This window comes from Cherax quadricarinatus, unplaced genomic scaffold (assembly GCF_038502225.1).
Source record: "Cherax quadricarinatus isolate ZL_2023a unplaced genomic scaffold, ASM3850222v1 Contig51, whole genome shotgun sequence".
Lineage (NCBI taxonomy): Eukaryota > Metazoa > Arthropoda > Malacostraca > Decapoda > Parastacidae > Cherax > Cherax quadricarinatus.
Window position 1 is genome coordinate 276,306 of NW_027195077.1, and position 24,358 is coordinate 300,663.

Genomic DNA, 24,358 nt, shown 5'->3' on the forward strand with positions numbered 1-24,358 from the left:
GGTTCTTACTGTTACACCACACAGTGTGTGAGAGTTGTGTAGGTTCTTACTGTTACACCACACAGTGTGTGAGAGTTGTGAGAGTTACACCACACAGTGTGTAGGTTGTTACTGTTACACCACACAGTGTGTGAGAGTTGTGTAGGTTGTTACTGTTACACCACACAGTGTGTGAGAGTTGTGTATGTTGTTACTGTTACACCACACAGTGTGTGAGAGTTGTGTATGTTGTTACTGTTGTACCACACAGTGTGTGAGAGTTGTGTATGTTGTTACACAGTGTGTGAGAGTTGTGTATGTTGTTACACACAGTGTGTGAGAGTTGTGTAGGTTGTTACTGTTACACCACACAGTGTGTGTTACTGAGTTATGTATGTTGTTACTGTTACACCACACAGTGTGTGAGAGTTGTGTAGGTTGTTACTGTTACACCACACAGTGTGTGAGAGTTGTGTAGGTTGTTACTGTTACACCACACAGTGTGTGAGAGTTGTGTAGGTTGTTACTGTTACACCACACAGTGTGTGAGAGTTGTGTAGGTTGTTACTGTTACACCACACAGTGTGTGTAGGTTGACTGTTACACCACACAGTGTGTGAGAGTTGTTGTTTACTGTTACACCACACAGTGTGTGAGAGTTGTGTAGGTTGTTACTGTTACACCACACAGTGTGTGAGAGTTGTGTAGGTTGTTACACCACACAGTGTGTGAGAGTTGTGTAGGTTGTTACTGTTACCACACAGTGTGTGAGAGTTGTGTAGGTTGTTACTGTTACACCACACAGTGTGTGAGAGTTGTGTAGGTTGTTACTGTTACACCACACAGTGTGTGAGAGGTGTGTAGGTTGTTACTGTTACACCACACAGTGTGTGAGAGTTGTGTAGGGTTACTGTTACACCACACAGTGTGTGAGAGTTGTGTAGGTTGTTACTGTTACACCACACAGTGTGTGAGAGTTGTGTAGGTTGTTACTGTTACACCACACAGTGTGTGAGAGTTGTGTAGGTTGTTACTGTTATACCACACAGTGTGTGAGAGGTTGTTACTGTTACACCACACAGTGTGTGAGAGTTGTGTAGGTTGTTACTGTTACACCACACAGTGTGTGAGAGTTGTGTAGGTTGTTACTGTTACACCACACAGTGTGTGAGAGTTGTGTAGGTTGTTACTGTTACACCACACAGTGTGTGAGAGTTGTGTAGGTTGTTACTGTTACACCACACAGTGTGTGAGAGTTGTGTAGGTTGTTACTGTTACACCACACAGTGTGTGAGAGTTGTGTAGGTTGTTACTGTTACACCACACAGTGTGTGAGAGTTGTGTAGGTTGTTACTGTTACACCACACAGTGTGTGAGAGTTGTGTAGGTTGTTACTGTTACACCACACAGTGTGTGAGAGTTGTGTAGGTTGTTACTGTTACACCACACAGTGTGTGAGAGTTGTGTAGGTTGTTACTGTTACACCACACAGTGTGTGAGAGTTGTGTAGGTTGTTACTGTTACACCACACAGTGTGTGAGAGTTGTGTAGGTTGTTACTGTTACACCACACAGTGTGTGAGAGTTGTGTAGGTTGTTACTGTTACACCACACAGTGTGTGAGAGTTGTGTAGGTTGTTACTGTTACACCACACAGTGTGTGAGAGTTGTGTAGGTTGTTACTGTTACACCACACAGTGTGTGAGAGTTGTGTAGGTTGTTACTGTTACACCACACAGTGTGTGAGAGTTGTGTAGGTTGTTACTGTTACACCACACAGTGTGTGAGAGTTGTGTAGGTTGTACACCACACAGTGTGTGAGAGTTGTGTAGGTTGTTACTGTTACACCACACAGTGTGTGAGAGTTGTGTAGGTTGTTACTGTTACACCACACAGTGTGTGAGAGTTGTGTAGGTTGTTACTGTTACACCACACAGTGTGTGAGAGTTGTGTAGGTTGTTACTGTTACACCACACAGTGTGTGAGAGTTGTGTAGGTTGTTACTGTTACACCACACAGTGTGTGAGAGTTGTGTAGGTTGTTACTGTTACACCACACAGTGTGTGAGAGTTGTGTAGGTTGTTACTGTTACACCACACAGTGTGTGAGAGTTGTGTAGGTTGTTACTGTTACACCACACAGTGTGTGAGAGTTGTGTAGGTTGTTACTGTTACACCACACAGTGTGTGAGAGTTGTGTAGGTTGTTACTGTTACACCACACAGTGTGTGAGAGTTGTGTAGGTTCTTACTGTTACACCACACAGTGTGTGAGAGTTGTGTATGTTGTTACTGTTACACCACACAGTGTGTGAGAGTTGTGTAGGTTGTTACTGTTACACCACACAGTGTGTGAGAGTTGTGTAGGTTGTTACTGTTACACCACACAGTGTGTGAGAGTTGTGTAGGTTGTTACTGTTACACCACACAGTGTGTGAGAGTTGTGTAGTTGTTTGTTTACAGTGTGTGAGAGTTGTGTAGGTTGTTACACCACACAGTGTGTGAGAGTTGTGTAGGTTGTTACTGTACACCACACAGTGTGTGAGAGTTGTGTAGGTTGTTACTGTTACACCACACAGTGTGTGAGAGTTGTGTAGTTGTGTAGGTTGTTACTGTTACACCACACAGTGTGTGAGAGTTGTGTAGGTTGTTACTGTTACACCACACAGTGTGTGAGAGTTGTGTAGGTTGTTACTGTTACACCACACAGTGTGTGAGAGTTGTGTAGGTTGTTACTGTTACACCACACAGTGTGTGAGAGTTGTGTAGGTTGTTACTGTTACACCACACAGTGTGTGAGAGTTGTGTAGGTTGTTACTGTTACACCACACAGTGTGTGAGAGTTGTGTAGGTTGTTACTGTTACACCACACAGTGTGTGTAGGTTGTTACTGTTACACCACACAGTGTGTGAGAGTTGTGTAGGTTGTTACTGTTACACCACACAGTGTGTGAGAGTTGTGTAGGTTGTTACTGTTACACCACACAGTGTGTGAGAGTTGTGTAGGTTGTTACTGTTACACCACACAGTGTGTGAGAGTTGTGTAGGTTGTTACTGTTACACCACACAGTGTGTGAGAGTTGTGTAGGTTGTTACTGTTACACCACACAGTGTGTGAGAGTTGTGTAGGTTGTTACTGTTACACCACACAGTGTGTGAGAGTTGTGTAGGTTGTTGCTGTTACACCACACAGTGTGTGAGAGTTGTGTAGGTTGTTACTGTCACACCACACAGTGTGTGAGAGTTGTGGTTGTTACTGTTACACCACACAGTGTGTGAGAGTTGTGTAGGTTGTTACTGTTACACCACACAGTGTGTGAGAGTTGTGTATGTTGTTACTGTTACACCACACAGTGTGTAGTTGTGTAGGTTGTTACTGTTACACCACACAGTGTGTGAGAGTTGTGTAGGTTGTTACTGTTACACCACACAGTGTGTGAGAGTTGTGTAGGTTGTTACTGTTACACCACACAGTGTGTGAGAGTTGTGTAGGTTGTTACTGTTACACCACACAGTGTGTGAGAGTTGTGTAGGTTGTTACTGTTACACCACACAGTGTGTGAGAGTTGTGTAGGTTGTTACTGTTACACCACACAGTGTGTGAGAGTTGTGTAGGTTGTTACTGTTACACCACACAGTGTGTGAGAGTTGTGTAGGTTGTTACTGTTACACCACACAGTGTGTGAGAGTTGTGTAGGTTGTTACTGTTACACCACACAGTGTGTGAGAGTTGTGTAGGTTGTTACTGTTACACCACACAGTGTGTGAGAGTTGTGTAGGTTGTTACTGTTACACCACACAGTGTGTGAGAGTTGTGTAGGTTGTTACTGTTACACCACACAGTGTGTGAGAGTTGTGTAGGTTGTTACTGTTACACCACACAGTGTGTGAGAGTTGTGTAGGTTGTTACTGTTACACCACACAGTGTGTGAGAGTTGTGTAGGTTGTTACTGTTACACCACACAGTGTGTGAGAGTTGTGTAGGTTGTTACTGTTACACCACACAGTGTGTGAGAGTTGTGTAGGTTGTTACTGTTACACCACACAGTGTGTGAGAGTTGTGTAGGTTGTTACTGTTACACCACACAGTGTGTGAGAGTTGTGTAGGTTGACTGTTACACCACACAGTGTGTAGGTGTGTTACTGTTACACCACACAGTGTTTTAGAGTTGTGTAGGTTGTTACTGTTACACCACACAGTGTGTGAGAGTTGTGTAGGTTGTTACTGTTACACCACACAGTGTGTGAGAGTTGTGTAGGTTGTTACTGTTACACCACACAGTGTGTGAGAGTTGTGTAGGTTGTTACTGTTACACCACACAGTGTGGGCGAGTTGTGTGTTGTTACTGTTACACCACACAGTGTGTGAGAGTTGTGTAGGTTGTTACTGTTACACCACACAGTGTGTGAGAGTTGTGTAGGTTGTTACTGTTACACCACACAGTGTGTGAGAGTTGTGTAGGGTTACTGTTACTGTTACACCACACAGTGTGTGAGAGTTGTGTAGGTTGTTACTGTTACACCACACAGTGTGTGAGAGTTGTGGTTGTTACTGCTACAACACACAGTGTGTGAGAGTTGTGTAGGTTGTTACTGTTACACCACACAGTGTGTGAGAGTTGTGTAGGTTGTTACTGTTACACCACACAGTGTGTGAGAGTTGTGTAGGTTGTTACTGTTACACCACACAGTGTGTGAGAGTTGTGTAGGTTGTTACTGTTACACCACACAGTGTGTGAGAGTTGTGTAGGTTGTTACTGTTACACCACACAGTGTGTGAGAGTTGTGTAGGTTGTTACTGTTACACCACACAGTGTGTGAGAGTTGTGTAGGTTGTTACTGTTACACCACACAGTGTGTGAGAGTTGTGTAGGTTGTTACTGTTTACACCACACAGTGTGTGAGAGTTGTGTAGGTTACTGTTACACCACACAGTGTGTGAGAGTTGTGTAGGTTGTTACTGTTACACCACACAGTGTGTGAGAGTTGTGTAGGTTGTTACTGTTACACCACACAGTGTGTGAGAGTTGTGTAGGTTGTTACTGTTACACCACACAGTGTGTGAGAGTTGTGTAGGTTGTTACTGTTACACCACACAGTGTGTGAGAGTTGTGTAGGTTGTTACTGTTACACCACACAGTGTGTGAGAGTTGTGTAGGTTGTTACTGTTACACCACACAGTGTGTGAGAGTTGTGTAGGTTGTTACTGTTACACCACACAGTGTGTGTGTGTAGGTTGTGTACTGTTACACCACACAGTGTGTGAGAGTTGTGTAGGTTGTTACTGTTACACCACACAGTGTGTGAGAGTTGTGTAGGTTGTTACTGTACACCACACACCACACAGTGTGTGAGAGTTGTGTAGGTTGTTACTGTTACACCACACAGTGTGTGAGAGTGTGTAGGTTGACTGTTGTGTAGAGTTGTGTACTGTTACACCACACAGTGTGTGAGAGTTGTGTAGGTACTGTTACTGTGTTACACCACACAGTGTGTGAGAGTTGTGTAGGTTGTTACTGTTACACCACACAGTGTGTGAGAGTTGTGTATGTTGTTACTGTTACACCACACAGTGTGTGAGAGTTGTGTAGGTTGTAACTGTTACACCACACAGTGTGTGAGAGTTGTGTATGTTGTTACTGTTACACCACACAGTGTGTGAGAGTTGTGTATGTTGTTACTGTTACACCACACAGTGTGTGAGAGTTGTGTAGGTTGTTACTGTTACACCACACAGTGTGTGAGAGTTGTGTATGTTGTTACTGTTACACCACACAGTGTGTGAGAGTTGTGTATGTTGTTACTGTTACACCACACAGTGTGTGAGAGTTGTGTAGGTTGTTACTGTTACACCACACAGTGTGTGAGAGTTGTGTAGGTTGTTACTGTTACACCACACAGTGTGTGAGAGTTGTGTAGGTTGTTACTGTTACACCACACAGTGTGTGAGAGTTGTGTAGGTTGTTACTGTTACACCACACAGTGTGTGAGAGTTGTGTAGGTTGTTACTGTTACACCACACAGTGTGTGAGAGTTGTGTAGGTTGTTACTGTTACACCACACAGTGTGTGAGAGTTGTGTAGGTTGTTACTGTTACACCACACAGTGTGTGAGAGTTGTGTAGGTTCTTACTGTTACACCACACAGTGTGTGAGAGTTGTGTAGGTTGTTACTGTTACACCACACAGTGTGTGAGAGTTGTGTAGGTTGTTACTGTTACACCACACAGTGTGTGAGAGTTGTGTAGGTTGTTACTGTTACACCACACAGTGTGTGAGAGTTGTGTATGTTGTTACTGTTTGTGTGAGAGGTGTAGGTTACTGTTACACCACACAGTGTGTGAGAGTTGTGTAGGTTGTTACTGTTACACCACACAGTGTGTGAGAGTTGTGTAGGTTGTTACTGTTACACCACACAGTGTGTGAGAGTTGTGTAGGTTGTTACTGTTACACCACACAGTGTGTGAGAGTTGTGTAGTTACTGTTACACCACACAGTGTGTGAGAGTTGTGTAGGTTGTTACTGTTACACCACACAGTGTGTGAGAGTTGTGTAGGTTGTTACTGTTACACCACACAGTGTGTGAGAGTTGTGTAGGTTGTTACAGTGAGAGTGTGTAGAGTTACACCACCCAGTGTAGTTGTGTAGGTTGTTACTGTTACACCACACAGTGTGTGAGAGTTGTGTAGGTTGTTACTGTTACACCACACAGTGTGTGAGAGTTGTGTAGGTTGTTACTGTTACACCACACAGTGTGTGAGAGTTGTGTAGGTTGTTACTGTTACACCACACAGTGTGTGAGAGTTGTGTAGGTTGTTACTGTTACACCACACAGTGTGTGAGAGTTGTGTAGGTTGTTACTGTTACACCACACAGTGTGTGAGAGTTGTGTAGGTTGTTACTGTTACACCACACAGTGTGTGAGAGTTGTGTAGGTTGTTACTGTTACACCACACAGTGTGTGAGAGTTGTGTAGGTTGTTACTGTTACACCACACAGTGTGTGAGAGTTGTGTAGGTTGTTACTGTTACACCACACAGTGTGTGAGAGTTGTGTAGGTTGTTACTGTTACACCACACAGTGTGTGAGAGTTGTGTAGGTTGTTACTGTTACACCACACAGTGTGTGAGAGTTGTGTAGGTTGTTACTGTTACACCACACAGTGTGTGAGAGTTGTGTAGGTTGTTACTGTTACACCACACAGTGTGTGAGAGTTGTGTAGGTTGTTACTGTTACACCACACAGTGTGTGAGAGTTGTGTAGGTTGTTACTGTTACACCACACAGTGTGTGAGAGTTGTGTAGGTTGTTACTGTTACACCACACAGTGTGTGAGAGTTGTGTGAGAGTTGTTGTTACTGTTACACCACACAGTGTGTGAGAGTTGTGTAGTTGTGGTTGTTACTGTTACACCACACAGTGTGTGAGAGTTGTGTAGGTTGTTACTGTTACACCACACAGTGTGTGAGAGTTGTGTAGGTTGTTACTGTTACACCACACAGTGTGTGAGAGTTGTGTAGGTTGTTACTGTTACACCACACAGTGTGTGAGAGTTGTGTAGGTTGTTACTGTTACACCACACAGTGTGTGAGAGTTGTGTAGGTTGTTACTGTTACACCACACAGTGTGTGAGAGTTGTGTAGGTTGTTACTGTTACACCACACAGTGTGTGAGAGTTGTGTAGGTTGTTACACCACACAGTGTGTGAGAGTTGTGTAGGTTGTTACTGTTACACCACACTGTTACACCACACAGTGTGTGAGAGTTGTGTAGGTTGTTACTGTTACACCACACAGTGTGTGAGAGTTGTGTAGGTTGTTACTGTTACACCACACAGTGTGTGAGAGTTGTGTAGGTTGTTACTGTTACACCACACAGTGTGTGAGAGTTGTGTAGGTTGTTACTGTTACACCACACAGTGTGTGAGAGTTGTGTATGTTGTTACTGTTACACCACACTGTGCATGTTGTTCCTGTTACACCACACAGTGTGTGAGAGTTGTGTAGGTTGTTACTGTTACACCACACAGTGTGTGAGAGTTGTGTATGTTGTTACTGTTACACCACACAGTGTGTGAGAGTTGTGTATGTTGTTGCTGTTACACCACACAGTGCGTGAGAGTTGTGTAGGTTGTTACTGTTACACCACACATTGTGTGAGAGTTGTGTAGGTTGTTACTGTTACACCACACAGTGTGTGAGAGTTGTGTAGGTTGTTACTGTTACACCACACAGTGTGTGAGAGTTGTGTATGTTGTTCCTGTTACACCACACAGTGTGTGAGAGTTGTGTAGGTTGTTACTGTTACACCACACAGTGTGTGAGAGTTGTGTAGGTTGTTACTGTTACACCACACAGTGTGTGAGAGTTGTGTAGGTTCTTACTGTTACACCACACAGTGTGTGAGAGTTGTGTAGGTTGTTACTGTTACACCACACAGTGTGTGAGAGTTGTGTATGTTGTTACTGTTACACCACACAGTGTGTGAGAGTTGTGTAGGTTGTTACTGTTACACCACACAGTGTGTGAGAGTTGTGTAGTTTGTTACTGTTACACCACACAGTGCGTGAGAGTTGTGTAGGTTGTTACTGTTACACCACACAGTGTATGAGAGTTGTGTAGGTTGTCACTGTTACACCACACAGTGTGTGAGAGTTGTGTAGGTTGTTACTGTTATAACACAGTGTGGGAGAGTTGTGTAGGTTGTTACTCTTGTACCACACAGTGTGTGAGAGTTGTGTAGGTTGTTACTGTTACACCACACAGTGTGTGAGAGTTGTGTAGGTTGTTACTGTTACACCACACAGTGTGTGAGAGTTGTGTAGGTTGTTACTGTTATACCACACAGTGTGTGAGAGTTGTGTAGGTTGTTGCTGTTGTACCACACAGTGTGTGAGAGTTGTGTAGGTTGTTACTGTTATACCACACAGTGTGTGAGAGTTGTGTTGGTTGTTACTGTTATACCACACAGTGTGTGAGAGTTGTGTTGGTTGTTACTGTTACACCACACAGTGTGTGAGAGTTGTGTAGGTTGTTACTGTTACACCACACAGTGTGTGAGAGTTGTGTAGGTTGTTACTGTTACACCACACAGTGTGTGAGAGTTGTGTAGGTTGTTACTGTTACACCACACAGTGTGTGAGAGTTGTGTAGGTTGTTACAGTTATACCACACAGTGTGTGAGAGTTGTGTAGGTTGTTACTGTTACACCACACAGTGTGTGAGAGTTGTGTAGGTTGTCACTGTTACACCACACAGTGTGTGAGGTTGTTACTGTTACACCACACAGTGTGTGAGAGTTGTGTAGGTTGTTACTGTTACACCACACAGTGTGTGAGAGTAGTGTAGGTTGTTACTGTTACACCACACAGTGTGTGAGAGTTGTGTAGGTTGTTACTGTTACACCACACAGTGTGTGAGAGTTGTGTAGGTTGTTACTGTTACACCACACAGTGTGTGAGAGTTGTGTAGGTTGTTACTGTCACACCACACAGTGTGTGAGAGTTGTGTAGGTTGTTACTGTTACACCACACAGTGTGTGAGAGTTGTGTAGGTTGTTACTGTCACACCACACAGTGTGTGAGAGTTGTGTAGGTTGTTACTGTTACACCACACATTGTGTGAGAGTTGTGTAGGTTGTTACTGTTACACCACACAGTGTGTGAGAGTTGTGTAGGTTCTTACTGTTACACCACACAGTGTGTGAGAGTTGTGTAGGTTCTTACTGTTACACCACACAGTGTGTGAGAGTTGTGTATGTTGTTACTGTTACACCACACAGTGTGTGAGAGTTGTGTAGGTTGTTACTGTTACACCACACAGTGTGTGAGAGTTGTGTAGGTTGTTACTGTTACACCACACAGTGTGTGAGAGTTGTGTAGGTTGTTACTGTTATACCACACAGTGTGTGAGAGTTGTGTAGGTTGTTGCTGTTGTACCACACAGTGTGTGAGAGTTGTGTAGGTTGTTACTGTTATACCACACAGTGTGTGAGAGTTGTGTTGGTTGTTACTGTTATACCACACCGTGTGTGAGAGTTGTGTTGGTTGTTACTGTTACACCACACAGTGTGTGAGAGTTGTGTAGGTTGTTACTGTTACACCACACAGTGTGTGAGAGTTGTCTAGGTTGTTACTGTTACACCACACAGTGTGTGAGAGTTGTGTAGGTTGTTACTGTTACACCACACAGTGTGTGAGAGTTGTGTAGGTTGTTACTGTTATACCACACAGTGTGTGAGAGTTGTGTAGGTTGTTACTGTTACACCACACAGTGTGTGAGAGTTGTGTAGGTTGTTACTGTTACACCACACAGTGTGTGAGAGTTGTGTAGGTTGTTACTGTTATACCACACAGTGTGTGAGAGTTGTGTAGGTTGTTACTGTTACACCACACAGTGTGTGAGAGTTGTGTAGGTTGTTACTGTTGTACCACACAGTGTGTGAGAGTTGTGTAGGTTGTTACTGTTACACCACACAGTGTGTGAGAGTTGTGTAGGTTGTTACTGTTGTACCACACAGTGTGTGAGAGTTGTGTAGGTTGTTACTGTTGTACCACACAGTGTGTGAGAGTTGTGTAGGTTGTTACTGTTGTACCACACAGTGTGTGAGAGTTGTGTAGGTTGTTACTGTTGTACCACACAGTGTGTGAGAGTTGTGTAGGTTGTTAGTGTTGTACCACACTGTGTGTGAGAGTTGTGTAGGTTGTTACTGTTTTACCACACTGTGTGAGAGAGTTGTGTAGGTTGTTACTGTTGTACCACACTGTGTGTGAGAGTTGTGTAGGTTGTTTCTGTTTTATCACACTGTGTGAGAGAGTTGTGTAGGTTGTTACTGTTATACCACACAGTGTGTGAGAGTTGTGTAGGTTGTTACTGTTATACCACACAGTGTGTGAGAGTTGTGTAGGTTCTTACTGTTATACCACACAGTGTGAGAGAGTTGTGTAGGTTCTCACTGTTATACCACACAGTGTGTGAGAGTTGTGTAGGTTGTTACTGTTATACCACACAGTGTGTGAGAGTTGTGTAGGTTCTTACTGTTACACCACACAGTGTGTGAGAGTTGTGTGGGTTCATACTGTTACACCACACAGTGTGTGAGAGTTGTGTAGGTTGTTACTGTTATACCACACAGTGTGTGAGAGTTGTGTAGGTTGTTACTGTTACACCACACAGTGTGTGAGAGTTGTGTAGGTCCTTTCTGTTATACCACACAGTGTGTGAGAGTTGTGTAGGTTCTTACTGTTATACCACACAGTGTGTGAGAGTTGTGTAGGTTGTTACTGTTACACCACACAGTGTGTGAGAGTTGTGTAGGTTGTTATTGTTACACCACACAGTGTGTGAGAGTTGTGTAGGTTGTTACTGTTACACCACACAGTGTGTGAGAGTTGTGTAGGTTCTTACTGTTACACCATACAGTGTGTGAGAGTTGTGTAGGTTGTTACTGTTACACCACACAGTGTGTGAGAGTTGTGTAGGTTGTTACTGTTACACCACACAGTGTGTGAGAGTTGTGTAGGTTGTTACTGTTATACCACACAGTGTGTGAGAGTTGTGTGGGTTGTCACTGTTACACCACACAGTGTGTGAGAGTTGTGTAGGTTGTTACTGTTATAACACAGTGTGGGAGAGTTGTGTAGGTTGTTACTCTTGTACCACACAGTGTGTGAGAGTTGTGTAGGTTGTTACTGTTACACCACACAGTGTGTGAGAGTTGTGTAGGTTGTTACTGTTACACCACACAGTGTGTGAGAGTTGTGTAGGTTGTTACTGTCACACCACACAGTGTGTGAGAGTTGTGTGGGTTGTTACTGTTACACCACAGAGTGTGTGAGAGTTGTGTAGGTTCTTACTGTTATAACACACAGTGTGTGAGAGTTGTGTAGGTTGTTACTCTTGTACCACACTGTGTGTGAGAGTTGTGTAGGTTGTTACTGTTGTACCACACAGTGTGTGAGAGTTGTCTAGGTTGTTACTGTTGTACCACACAGTGTGTGAGAGTCATGTAGGTTGTTACTGTTACACCACACAGTGTGTGAGTCATGTAGGTTGTTAATGACTGTTGTTCCACAGACTGGGAAGGAAGGCCTCGCTCTCATTCGTGTTTTTACTAGGTGGAGTCGCATGCTTCACATCCGCCTTTATCCCTGAAGGTAAGCTGTGTGAGTTTATGGAGTACTGCATGACCACTCTCACTTCCATACCCATGAGCACTCTCACTTCCATACCCATGACCACTCTCACTTCCATACCCATGACCACTCTCACTTCCATACCCATGACCACTCTCACTTCCATACCCATGACCACTCTCACTTCCATACCCATGACCACTCTCACTTCCATACCCATGACCACTCTCACTTCCATACCCATGACCACTCTCACTTCCATACCCATGACCACTCTCACTTCCATACCCATGACCACTCTCACTTCCATACCCATGACCACTCTCACTTCCATACCCATGAGCACTCTCACTTCCATACCCATGAGCACTCTCACTTCCATACCCATGACCTCACTCACTTCCATAACTATGACCACTCTCACTTCCATACCCATGACCACTCTCACTTCCATACCCATGACCACTCTCACTTCCATACCCATGACCACTCTCACTTCCATACCCATGACCACTCTCACTTCCATACCCATGACCACTCTCACTTCCATACCCATGAGCACTCTCACGTCCATACCCATGAGCACTCTCACTTCCATACCCATGACCTCACTCACTTCCATAACTATGACCACTCTCACTTCCATACCCATGACCACTCTCACTTCCATACCCATGACCACTCTCACTTCCATACCCATGACCACTCTCACTTCCATACCCATGACCACTCTCACTTCCATACCCATGACCACTCTCACTTCCATACCCATGACCACTCTCACTTCCATACCCATGACCACTCTCACTTCCATACCCATGAGCACTCTCACTTCCATACCCATGAGCACTCTCACTTCCATACCCATGACCTCACTCACTTCCATAACTATGACCACTCTCACTTCCATACCCATGACCACTCTCACTTCCATACCGATGACCACTCTCACTTCCATACCCATGAGCACTCTCACTTCCATACCCATGACCTCATTCACTTCCTCATCCATAACAACACTCACTTCCACACCCACGATCACACTCACTTCCTCACCCATGACACTCAGTTCCTCACCCACGGCTATACTCACTTCCTCACCCATTACCACACTCACTTCCTCACCCATGACCACACTCACTTCCACACCCACGACCACACTCACTTCCTCACCCATGACACACTCAGTTCCACACCCACGGCTAAACTCACTTCCTCACCCATGACCACATTCACTTCCTCACCCATGACCACACTCACCTCTTCACCCATAACCACACTCACTTCCACACCAATGACCACACTCACTTCCTCACCCATGACCACAATCACTTCCTCACCCATGACCACACTCACTTCCTCACAAATGACCACACTCACTTACTCACACATTACCACACTCCCTTCCATACCCATGACCACACCCACTTCCAGACCCATGACCACACTCACTTCCTTACCCATGACCACTCTCACTTCCATACCCATGACCACATTCCCTTCCATACCCATGACCATTCTCTCTTCCATACCCATGACCACTTTCACTTCCATACCCATTTCCACTCTCACTTCCATACCCATGGTCACACTCACTTCCTCATCCATGATCATATTCACTTCCATACCCATAGCCACTCTCAATTCCTCACCCATGATCACACTCACTTCCACACCCATAACCACACTCTCTTCCATACCCATGACCACTCTTACTTCCACACCCATGACCACTCTCACTTCCACACCCATGACTACACTCACTTCCTTACCCATGACCACACTCACTTCCTCACCCTTGATCACAATCACTTCCTCACCCATGACCACACTCACTTCCATACCCATGACCACACTCACTTCCATACCCATGACCACACTCACTTCTTCACCCTTGACACACTCACTTCCACACACACGACCACACTCACTTCCTCACCCATGACATACTCAGTTCCACACTTACGGCTACACTCACATCCTCACCCATGACCACACTCATTTCCACATGAATGACCACACTCACTTCCTCACCCATGACCACACTCACTTCCTCACCCATGACCACACTCACTTCCATACCCATGACCACACTCACTTCCTCACCCATGACCACACTCACTTCCTCACCCATGACCACACTCACTTCCATACCCATGACAACACCCACTTCCAGACCCATGACCACACTCACTTCCTTACCAATGACAACGCTCCCTTCCATACAAATGACCACTCTCACTTCCATACCTGTGACCACACTCTCTTCCATACCCATGACCACTCTCACTTCCACACCCATTACCACTCTCACTTCCATACCCATGACCACACTCTCTTCCATACCCATGACCACTCTCACTTCCACACCCATTACCACTCTCACTTCCATACCCATGACCTCTCGCTTCCATACCCATGACCACACTCTCTTCTATAATCATGGCCACTCTCACTTCCATGCCCATGACCACTCTCACTTCCACTCCCATGACCACTCTCACTTCCTCACCCATGACCACACTCACTTCCTCTCCCATGACCACACTCACTTCCATACCCATGACCACTCTCACTTCCATACCCATGACCACTCTCACTTCCATACCCATGACCACACTCACTTCCATACCCATGACCACTCTCACTTCCATACCCATGACCACTCTCACTTATTCACCCATGACCACACTCACTTCCTCTCCCATGACCACACTCACTTCCATACCCATGACCACACTCACTTCCTCACCCATGACCACACTCACTTCCATACCCATGACCACACTCACTTCCATACCCATAACCACACTCACTTCCATACCCATGACCACTCTCACTTCCATATCCATGACCACACTCACTTCCCTATCCATGACCACTCTCACTTCCTCACTCATGACCACACTCACTTCCTCACCCATGACCAGTCACTTCCATACCCATGACCACACTCACTTCCTCACCCATGAACACACTCACTTCCACACCCATAACCACACTCCCTTCCTTACCCATGACCACTTTCACTTCCACACCCATGACCACACTCACTTCCATACCCATGAGCACTCTCACTTCCTCACCCATGACCACACTCACTTCCTCACCCATGACCACACTCACTTCCATACCCATGACCACACTCACTTCCTCACCCATGACCACACTCACTTCCTCACCCATGACCACACTCACTTCCATACCCATGACCACACTCACTTCCATACCCATGACCACACTCCCTTCCACACCCATGACCACACTCACTTCCTTACCCATGACCACACTCACTTCCATACCCATGACCACACTCACTTCCATACCCATGACCACACTCACTTCCTCACCCATGACACACTCAGTTCCACACCCACGAATACACTCACTTCCTCACCCATGACCACACTCACTTCCTCACCCATTACCACACTCACTTCCACACCCATGACCACACTCACTTCCTCACCCATGACCACACTCACTTCCTCACCCATGACCACACTCACTTCCTCACCAATGACCACACTCACTTCCTCACCCATGACCACACTCACTTCCTCACCCATGACCACACTCACTTCCCCACCCATGACCACACTCACTTCCTTACCCATGACCACACTCACTTCCATACCCATGACCACACTCACTTCCACACCCATGACCACACTCACTTCCTTACCCATGACCACACTCACTTCCAGACCCATGACCACACTCACTTCCTTACCCATGACCAAAATTTCTTGTACACCCATGACCACACTCACTTCCTGACACATGACCACACTCACTTCCTTACCCATGACCACACTCACTTCCTTACCTATGACCACACTCACTTCCATACCCATGATCACACTCACTTCCTTACCCATGACCACACTTTCTCCCACACCCATGACCACACTCACTTCCAGACCTATGACCACACTCACTTCCATACCCATGACCACACTCACTTCCTGACCCATGACCACTCTCACTTACCCATGACCACAATCACTTCCAGACCCATGACCACACTCATTTCCAGACCCATGACCACACTCACTTCCATACCCATGGCCACACTCACTTCCTCTCCCATGACCATACTCACTTCCAGACCCGTGACCTCACTCACTTCCTTACCCATTACCACACTCACTTCCTTACCCATGACCACACTCACTTCCTCACCCATGATCACACTCTCTTCCACACTCATGACCACACTCACTTCCTTACCCATGACCACACTCACTTCCTCACCCATGACCACACTCACTTCCTTACCCATGACCACACTCACTTCCTCACCTATGATCACACTCTCTTCCACACTCATGACCACACTCACTTCCTTACCCATGACCACACTCACTTCCTTACCCATGACCACACTCACTTCCTCACCCATGACCACACTCTCTTCCACACCGATGACCACACTCATTTCCAGACCCATGACCACATTCTCTTTCACACCCATGACCACACTCACTTCCTTACCCATGACCACACTCACTTTCTTACCCATAACCAGACTCACTTTCATACCCATGACCACACTCACTTCCTTATCCATGACCACACTCTCTTCCACACCGATGACCACACTCACTTCCAGACCCATGACCACATTCTATACTACACCCATGACCACACTCACTTCCTTACCCATGACCACACTCACTTTCTTACCCATGACCTCACTCTCTTCCACACCCATAACCACACTCACTTTCATACCCACGACCACACTCACTTACTCACCCATGACCACACTCACTTCCTTATCCATGACCACACTCTCTCCCACACCCATGACCACACTCACTTCTAGACCTATGACCACACTCACATCCATACCCATTACCACACTCACGTCCTTACCCATGACCACACTCACTTCCTCACCCATGATCACACTCTCTTCCACACTCATGACCACACTCACTTCCTTACCCATGACCACATTCACTTCCTTACCCATGACCACACTCTCTTCCACACCGATGACCACACTCACTTCCAGACCCATGACCACATTTTATACCACACCCATGACCACACTCACTTCCTTACCCATGACCACACTCACTTTCTTACCCATGACCTCACTCTCTTCCACACCCATAACCACACTCACTTTCATACCCACGACCACACTCACTTACTCACCCATGACAACACTCACTTCCTCACCCAGGACAACACTCTCTTCCACACCCATGAACATACTCACTTCCATACCCATGTTCACACTCACTTCTATACCCATTGCCACACTCACTTCCACACCAATGATCACACTCACTTCCTTACCCATGACCACACTCACTTCCAGACCCATGACCACACTCACTTTCAGATCCATGACCACACTCACTTCCATTCCCATGATGACACTCACTTCCATTCTCATGACCACACTCACTTCCATACCCATGATCACACTCACTTCCAGACCCATGAACACACTCACTTCGTTACACATGAACACACACACTTCCTTACCCATGAACACACTCACTTCCTTACCTATGTCCACACTCACTTCAGGAACCATGATCTCACTCTCTTCCTTACCCATAACCACACTCACTTCCAGACCCATGACCACACTCACTTCCTTACCCATGACCACACTCACTTCGAGACCCTTGATGACACTTTCTTCCTTACCCATGACCACACTCATTTCCATACCCATGATCACACTCACTTCCAGACCCATGATCACACTCACTTCCAGACCCATGAACACACTCACTTCCTTACCCATGACCACACTCACTTCCAGACCCATGACCACACTCACTTCCAGATCCATGACCACACTCACTTCCATTCCCATGATCACACTCACTTCCATACTCATGACCACACTCACTTCCATACCCATGATCACACTCACTTCCAGACCCATGAACACACTCACTTCCTTACCCATGACCACACTCACTTCCTCACCCTTGATCACAACCACTTCATCACCCATGACCACACTCACTTCCATACCCATGACCACACTCACTTCCATACCCATGACCACACTCACTTCCTCACCCAGGACACACTCAGTTCCACACGCACGACTACACTCACTTCTTCAGCAATGACCACACTCACTTCCTCACCCATTACCACACTCACTTCCACACCCATGACCACATACACTTCCTCACCCATGACCACACTCACTTCCTCACCCATGACCACAATCACTTCCTCACCAATGACCACTCTCACTTCCTCACCCATGACCACACTTACTTCCTCACCCATGACCAAACTCACTTCCCCACCTATGACCACTCTCACTTCCTTACCCATGACCACACTCACTTCCTTACCCATGACCACACTCACTTCCTTACCCACGACCACTCTCACTTCCTCACCCATGACCACACTCACTTCCTCACCCACAACAACACTCTCTTCCACACCCATGACCACACTCACTTCCATTCCCATGATCACACTCACATCCAGACCCATGAACACACTCACTTCCTTACCCATGACCACACTCACTTCCAAACCCATGACCTCTCTCACTTCCAGATCCATGACCACACTCACTTCCAGATCCATGACCACACACACTTCCATTCCCATGATGACACTCACTTTCATACCCATGATTATACTCACTTCCAGACCAACGAACACACTCACTTCCTTTCCCATGAACACACTCACTTCCTCATTCATGATCTCACTCTCTTCCTTACCCATAACCACACTCACTTCCAGACCCATGACCACACTTACTTTCATACCCATGATCACACTCACTTCCAGACCCATGACCACACTCACTTCCTTATCCATGACCACACTCACTTCCTTATCCACGACCACTCTCACTTCCTCACCCATGACCACATTCACTTCCTCACCCATGACACACACTCATCACCCATGACCACACTCACTTCCATACCCATGACCACACTCACTTCAATACCCATGACACACTCACTTACCCTGACCACACTCACTTCACCCATGACCACACTCACTTCCACACCCATGACCACACTCACTTCCTCACCCATGACCACACTCACTTCCTACCCATGACCACACTCACTTCCTCACCCATGACCACACTCACTTTCCATGACCACCCATGACCACACTCACTTCCTCACCCATGACCACACTCACTTCCATACCCATGACCACACTCACTTCCACTCCCATGACCACACTCACTTCCTTACCCATGACCACACTTTCTTCTACTCCCATGACCACACTCACTTCCTCACCTATGACCACACTCACTTTCAGAGCAATGAACACACTCACTTCCTTACCCTTGACCACACTCACTTCCTTACCCATGACCACACTCACTTCCTTACCCATGACCACACTCACTTCCAGACCCATGACCACACTCACTTCACTTCCACCCATGACCACACTCACTACCCATGACCACACTCACTTCCTACCCATGACCACACTCACTTCCTACCCATGACCACACTCCATGACCACACTCACTTCCTACCCATGACCACACTGACACCCATGACCACACTTACTTCCTGACCCATGAGCACACTCACTTCCTTACTTATGACCACAATCACTTCAGACCCATGACCACACTCACTTCCTTACCCATGACCACACTCACTTCCTCACTTATGACCACACTCTCTTCCACACTGATGACCACACTCACTTCTTACCCTTGACCACACTCATACCGATGCCCACACTCTCTTCCACACCGATTACCACACTCGCTTCCAGACCCATGGCCACATTCTCTTCCACACCCATGACCACACTCACTTTCTTACCAATGAACACACTCACTTCCTTACCCATGACCACACTCACTTCCATACCCATTACGTTACTCACTTCCTTACCCATGACCACACTTTCTCCCACACCCATGACAACACTCACTTCCAGACCTATGACCACACTCATTTCCTTACCCATGACCACACTCACTTCCTTACCTATGACCACACTCACTTCTATACCCATCACCACACTCACTTCCACACTCATGATCACACTCACTTCCAGACAAATGAACAGACTCACATCCTTACCCGTGACCTCACTCACTTCCAGACCCATGACCACACTTACTTCCAGACCCATGACCACACTCACTTCCATACCCATGATCACACTCACTTTTATACCCATGGCCACACTCACTTCCTTACCCATGACCACACTCACTTTCTTTCCTATGACCACACTCACTTCAAGACCCATGATCTCACTCTCTTCCTTACCCATTACCACACTCACTTCCAGTCCCATGACCACACTCACATTCTCTTCCACCCATGACCACACTCACTTCCTTACCCATGACCACTCTCACTTCCTCACCCATCACCACACTCTCTTCCTTACCCATGACACACTCACTTCACCCATGACCACACTCACTTCCTCTCCCATGACAACACTCACTTTCATAACCATGACCACACTCACTTCCTCACCCATTACCGCACTCACGTCCTTACCCATGACCACACTCACTTTCTCACCCATGATCACACTCTCTTCCACACTCATGACCACACTCACTTCCTTACCCATGACCACACTCACTTCCTCACCCATGACCACATTCTCTTCCACACCCATAACCACACTCACTTCCTTACCCATGACAACACACTCCCTTTCTTACCCATGACCACACTCTCTTCCACACTCATGACCACGCTCACTTCCAGACCCATGACCACATTCTCTTCCACACCCATAACCACACTCACTTCCTTACCTATGACCACACTCACTTTCATACCCATGACCACACTCACTTCCACACCCATAACCACACTCAGTTTCATACCCATGACCACACTCACTTCCTCACCCATGACCACACTCACTTCCTCACCCATGACAACACTCTCTTCCACATCTATGTCCACACTCACTTCCATACCCATGATCACACCCACTTTTATACCCATGGTTACACTCACTTCCACACCCATGAACACACTCACTTCCAGAACCATGAACTCACTCACTTCCTTACCCATTACCACACTCACTTCCAGTCCCATGACCACACTCACATTCATACCCATGATCACACTCACTTTTAGACCCATGACCACACTCACTTCCATACCCATGACCACACTCACTTTCTCACCCATGACACACCACACATGACCACACTCACTTCCATACCCATGACCACACTCACTTCCTCACCCATGACACACTCAGTTCCACACCCACGAATACACTCACTTCCTCACCCATGACCACACTCACTTCCTCACCCATTACCACACTCACTTCCACACCCATGACCACATTCACTTCCTCACCCATGACCACACTCACTTCCTCACCCATGACCACACTCACTTCCTCACCAATGACCACACTCACTTCCTCACCCATGACCACACTCACTTCCTCACCCATGACCACACTCACTTCCCCACCCATGACCACACTCACTTCCTTACCCATGACCACACTCACTTCCATACCCATGACCACACTCACTTCCACACCCATGACCACACTCACTTCCTTACCCATGACCACACTTTCTTCTACACCCATGACCACACTCACTTCCAGACCCATGACCACACTCACTTCCTTACCCATGACCAAAATTTCTTGTACACCCATGACCACACTCACTTCCTTGCCCGTGACCACACTCATATCCATGGCCATGATCACACTCACTTCCTTACCCATGACCACACTTTCTCCCACACCCATGACCTCACTCACTTCCAGACCTATGGCCACACTCACTTCCATACCCATGACCACACTCACTTCCTGACCCATGACCACACTCACTTCCTGACCCAGGACCACACTCACTTCCTTACCCATGACCACAATCACTTCCAGACACATTACCACACTCACTTCCAGACCCATGACCACACTCACTTAAATACCAATGGCCACACTCACTTCCTCTCCCATGACCATACTCTCTTCCAAACCCGTGACCTCACTCACTTCCTTACCCATTTCCACACTCACTTCCTTACCCATGACCACACTCTCTTCCACACTGATGACCACACTCGCTTCCAGACCTATGGCCACATTCTCTTCCAACACCCATGACCACATTCACTTCCTTACCCATGACCACACTCACTTCCTTACCCATTACCACACTCACTTCCATACCCATTACAACACTCACTTCCTTACCCATGACCACACTTTCTCCCACACCCATGACAACACTCACTTCCAGACCTATGACCCACTCACTTCCATACCCTTGACCACACTCACTTCCTGACCCATGACCACACTCACTTCCTTACCCATGACCACAATCACTTCCAGACCCATGACCACACTCACTTCCAGACCCATGACCACACTCACTGCCATACCCATGACCACACTCACTTCCTCTCCCATGACCACACTCACTTCCAGACCCATGACCACACTCACTTCCTTACCCATGACCACACTCACTTCCTCACCCATGACCACACTTTCTTCCACACCGATGACCACACTCATCTCCAGACCCATGACCACATTCTCTTCCTCACCCATGACCACACTCACTTCCTTACCCATGACCACAATCACTTCCTTACCCATGACCACACTCACTTCCATACCCATGACCACACTCACTTCCTTATCCATGACCACACTTTCTCAAACACCCATGACCACACTCACTTCTAGACCTATGACCACACTCACATCCGTACCCATTAGCACACTCACGTCCTTACCCATGACCACACTCACTTCCTCACCGATGATCACACTCTCTTCCACACTCATGACCACAATCACTTCCTTACCCATGACCACACTCACTTCCTCACCCATGACCACACTCTCTTCCACACCGATGACCACACTCACTTCCAGACCCATGTCCACATTCTCTTCCCCACCCATAACCACACTCACTTCCTTACCCATGACCACACTCACTTTCTTACCCATGACCACACTCACTTCCACACCCATAACCACACTCACTTTCATACCCATGACCACACTCACTTCCTCACCCATGACCACACTCACTTCCTCACCCATGACAACACTCTCTTCCACACCCATGACCACACTCACTTCCATACCCATGATCACACTCACTTACCCCTCATACCACATCCAGACCCATGACACACTCACTTCCACACCCATGACCCACACTCACTTCCTCCACCCATGAACACACTCACTTCCCTACCCATGACCACACTCACTTCCTTACCCATGACCACACTCACTTCCTTACCCATGACCACTCACTCACTTCACTTCCATACCCATGATCACACTCACTTCCACACCCATGACCACACTCACTTCCTTACCCATGACCACACTCACTTCCTCACCCATGACCACACTCACTTCCCCACCCATGACCACACTCACTTCCTTACCCATGACCACACTCACTTCCATACCCATGACCACACTCACTTCCACACCCATGACCACACTCACTTCCATACCCATGACCACACTCACTTCCTTACCCATGACCACACTCACTTCAAGACCCATGATCTCACTCTCTTCCTTTCCCATTACCTCACTCACTTCCACACCCATGATAACACTCACTTTCATACCCATGATCACAATCACTTCCTCACCAATGACCACACTCACTTCCTCACCCATGACCACACTCACTTCCACACCCATGACCACACTCACTTCCTTACCCATGACCACACTTTCTTCTACACCCATGACCACACTCACTTCCTTACCCATGACCACACTCACTTCCTTACCCATGACCACACTCACTTCCATACCCATGACCACACTCACTTCCTTACCCATGACCACACTCACTTCCAGACCCATGACCACACTCACTTCCAGACCCATGACCACACTCACTTCCAGACCCATGACCACACTCACTTCCTTACCCATGACCACACTCACTTCCAGACCCATGACCACACTCACTTCCAGACCCATGACCACACTCACTTCCAGACCCATGACCACACTCACTTCCTTACCCATGACCACACTCACTTCCTCACCCATGACCACACTCTCTTCCACACTGATGACCACACTCACTTCCATACCCATGACCACACTCACTTCCACACCCATGACCACACTCACTTCCTTACCCATGACTAAAATTTCTTGTACACCTATGACCACACTCACTTCCTTACCCATCACCACACTCACTTCCTTACCCATGACCACACTCACTTCCTCACCCA

At 46.8% G+C, this 24,358-nt stretch overlaps 2 pseudogenes; one reads left to right on the top strand and one right to left on the bottom strand.

Annotated features, from left to right (window-relative positions):
* Positions 1 to 24,358, top strand: part of LOC138851168 (organic cation transporter protein-like) — a 233,101-nt pseudogene that overhangs the window by 139,756 nt on the left and 68,987 nt on the right.
* Positions 12,144 to 13,284, bottom strand: LOC138851169 (uncharacterized; annotated as a pseudogene).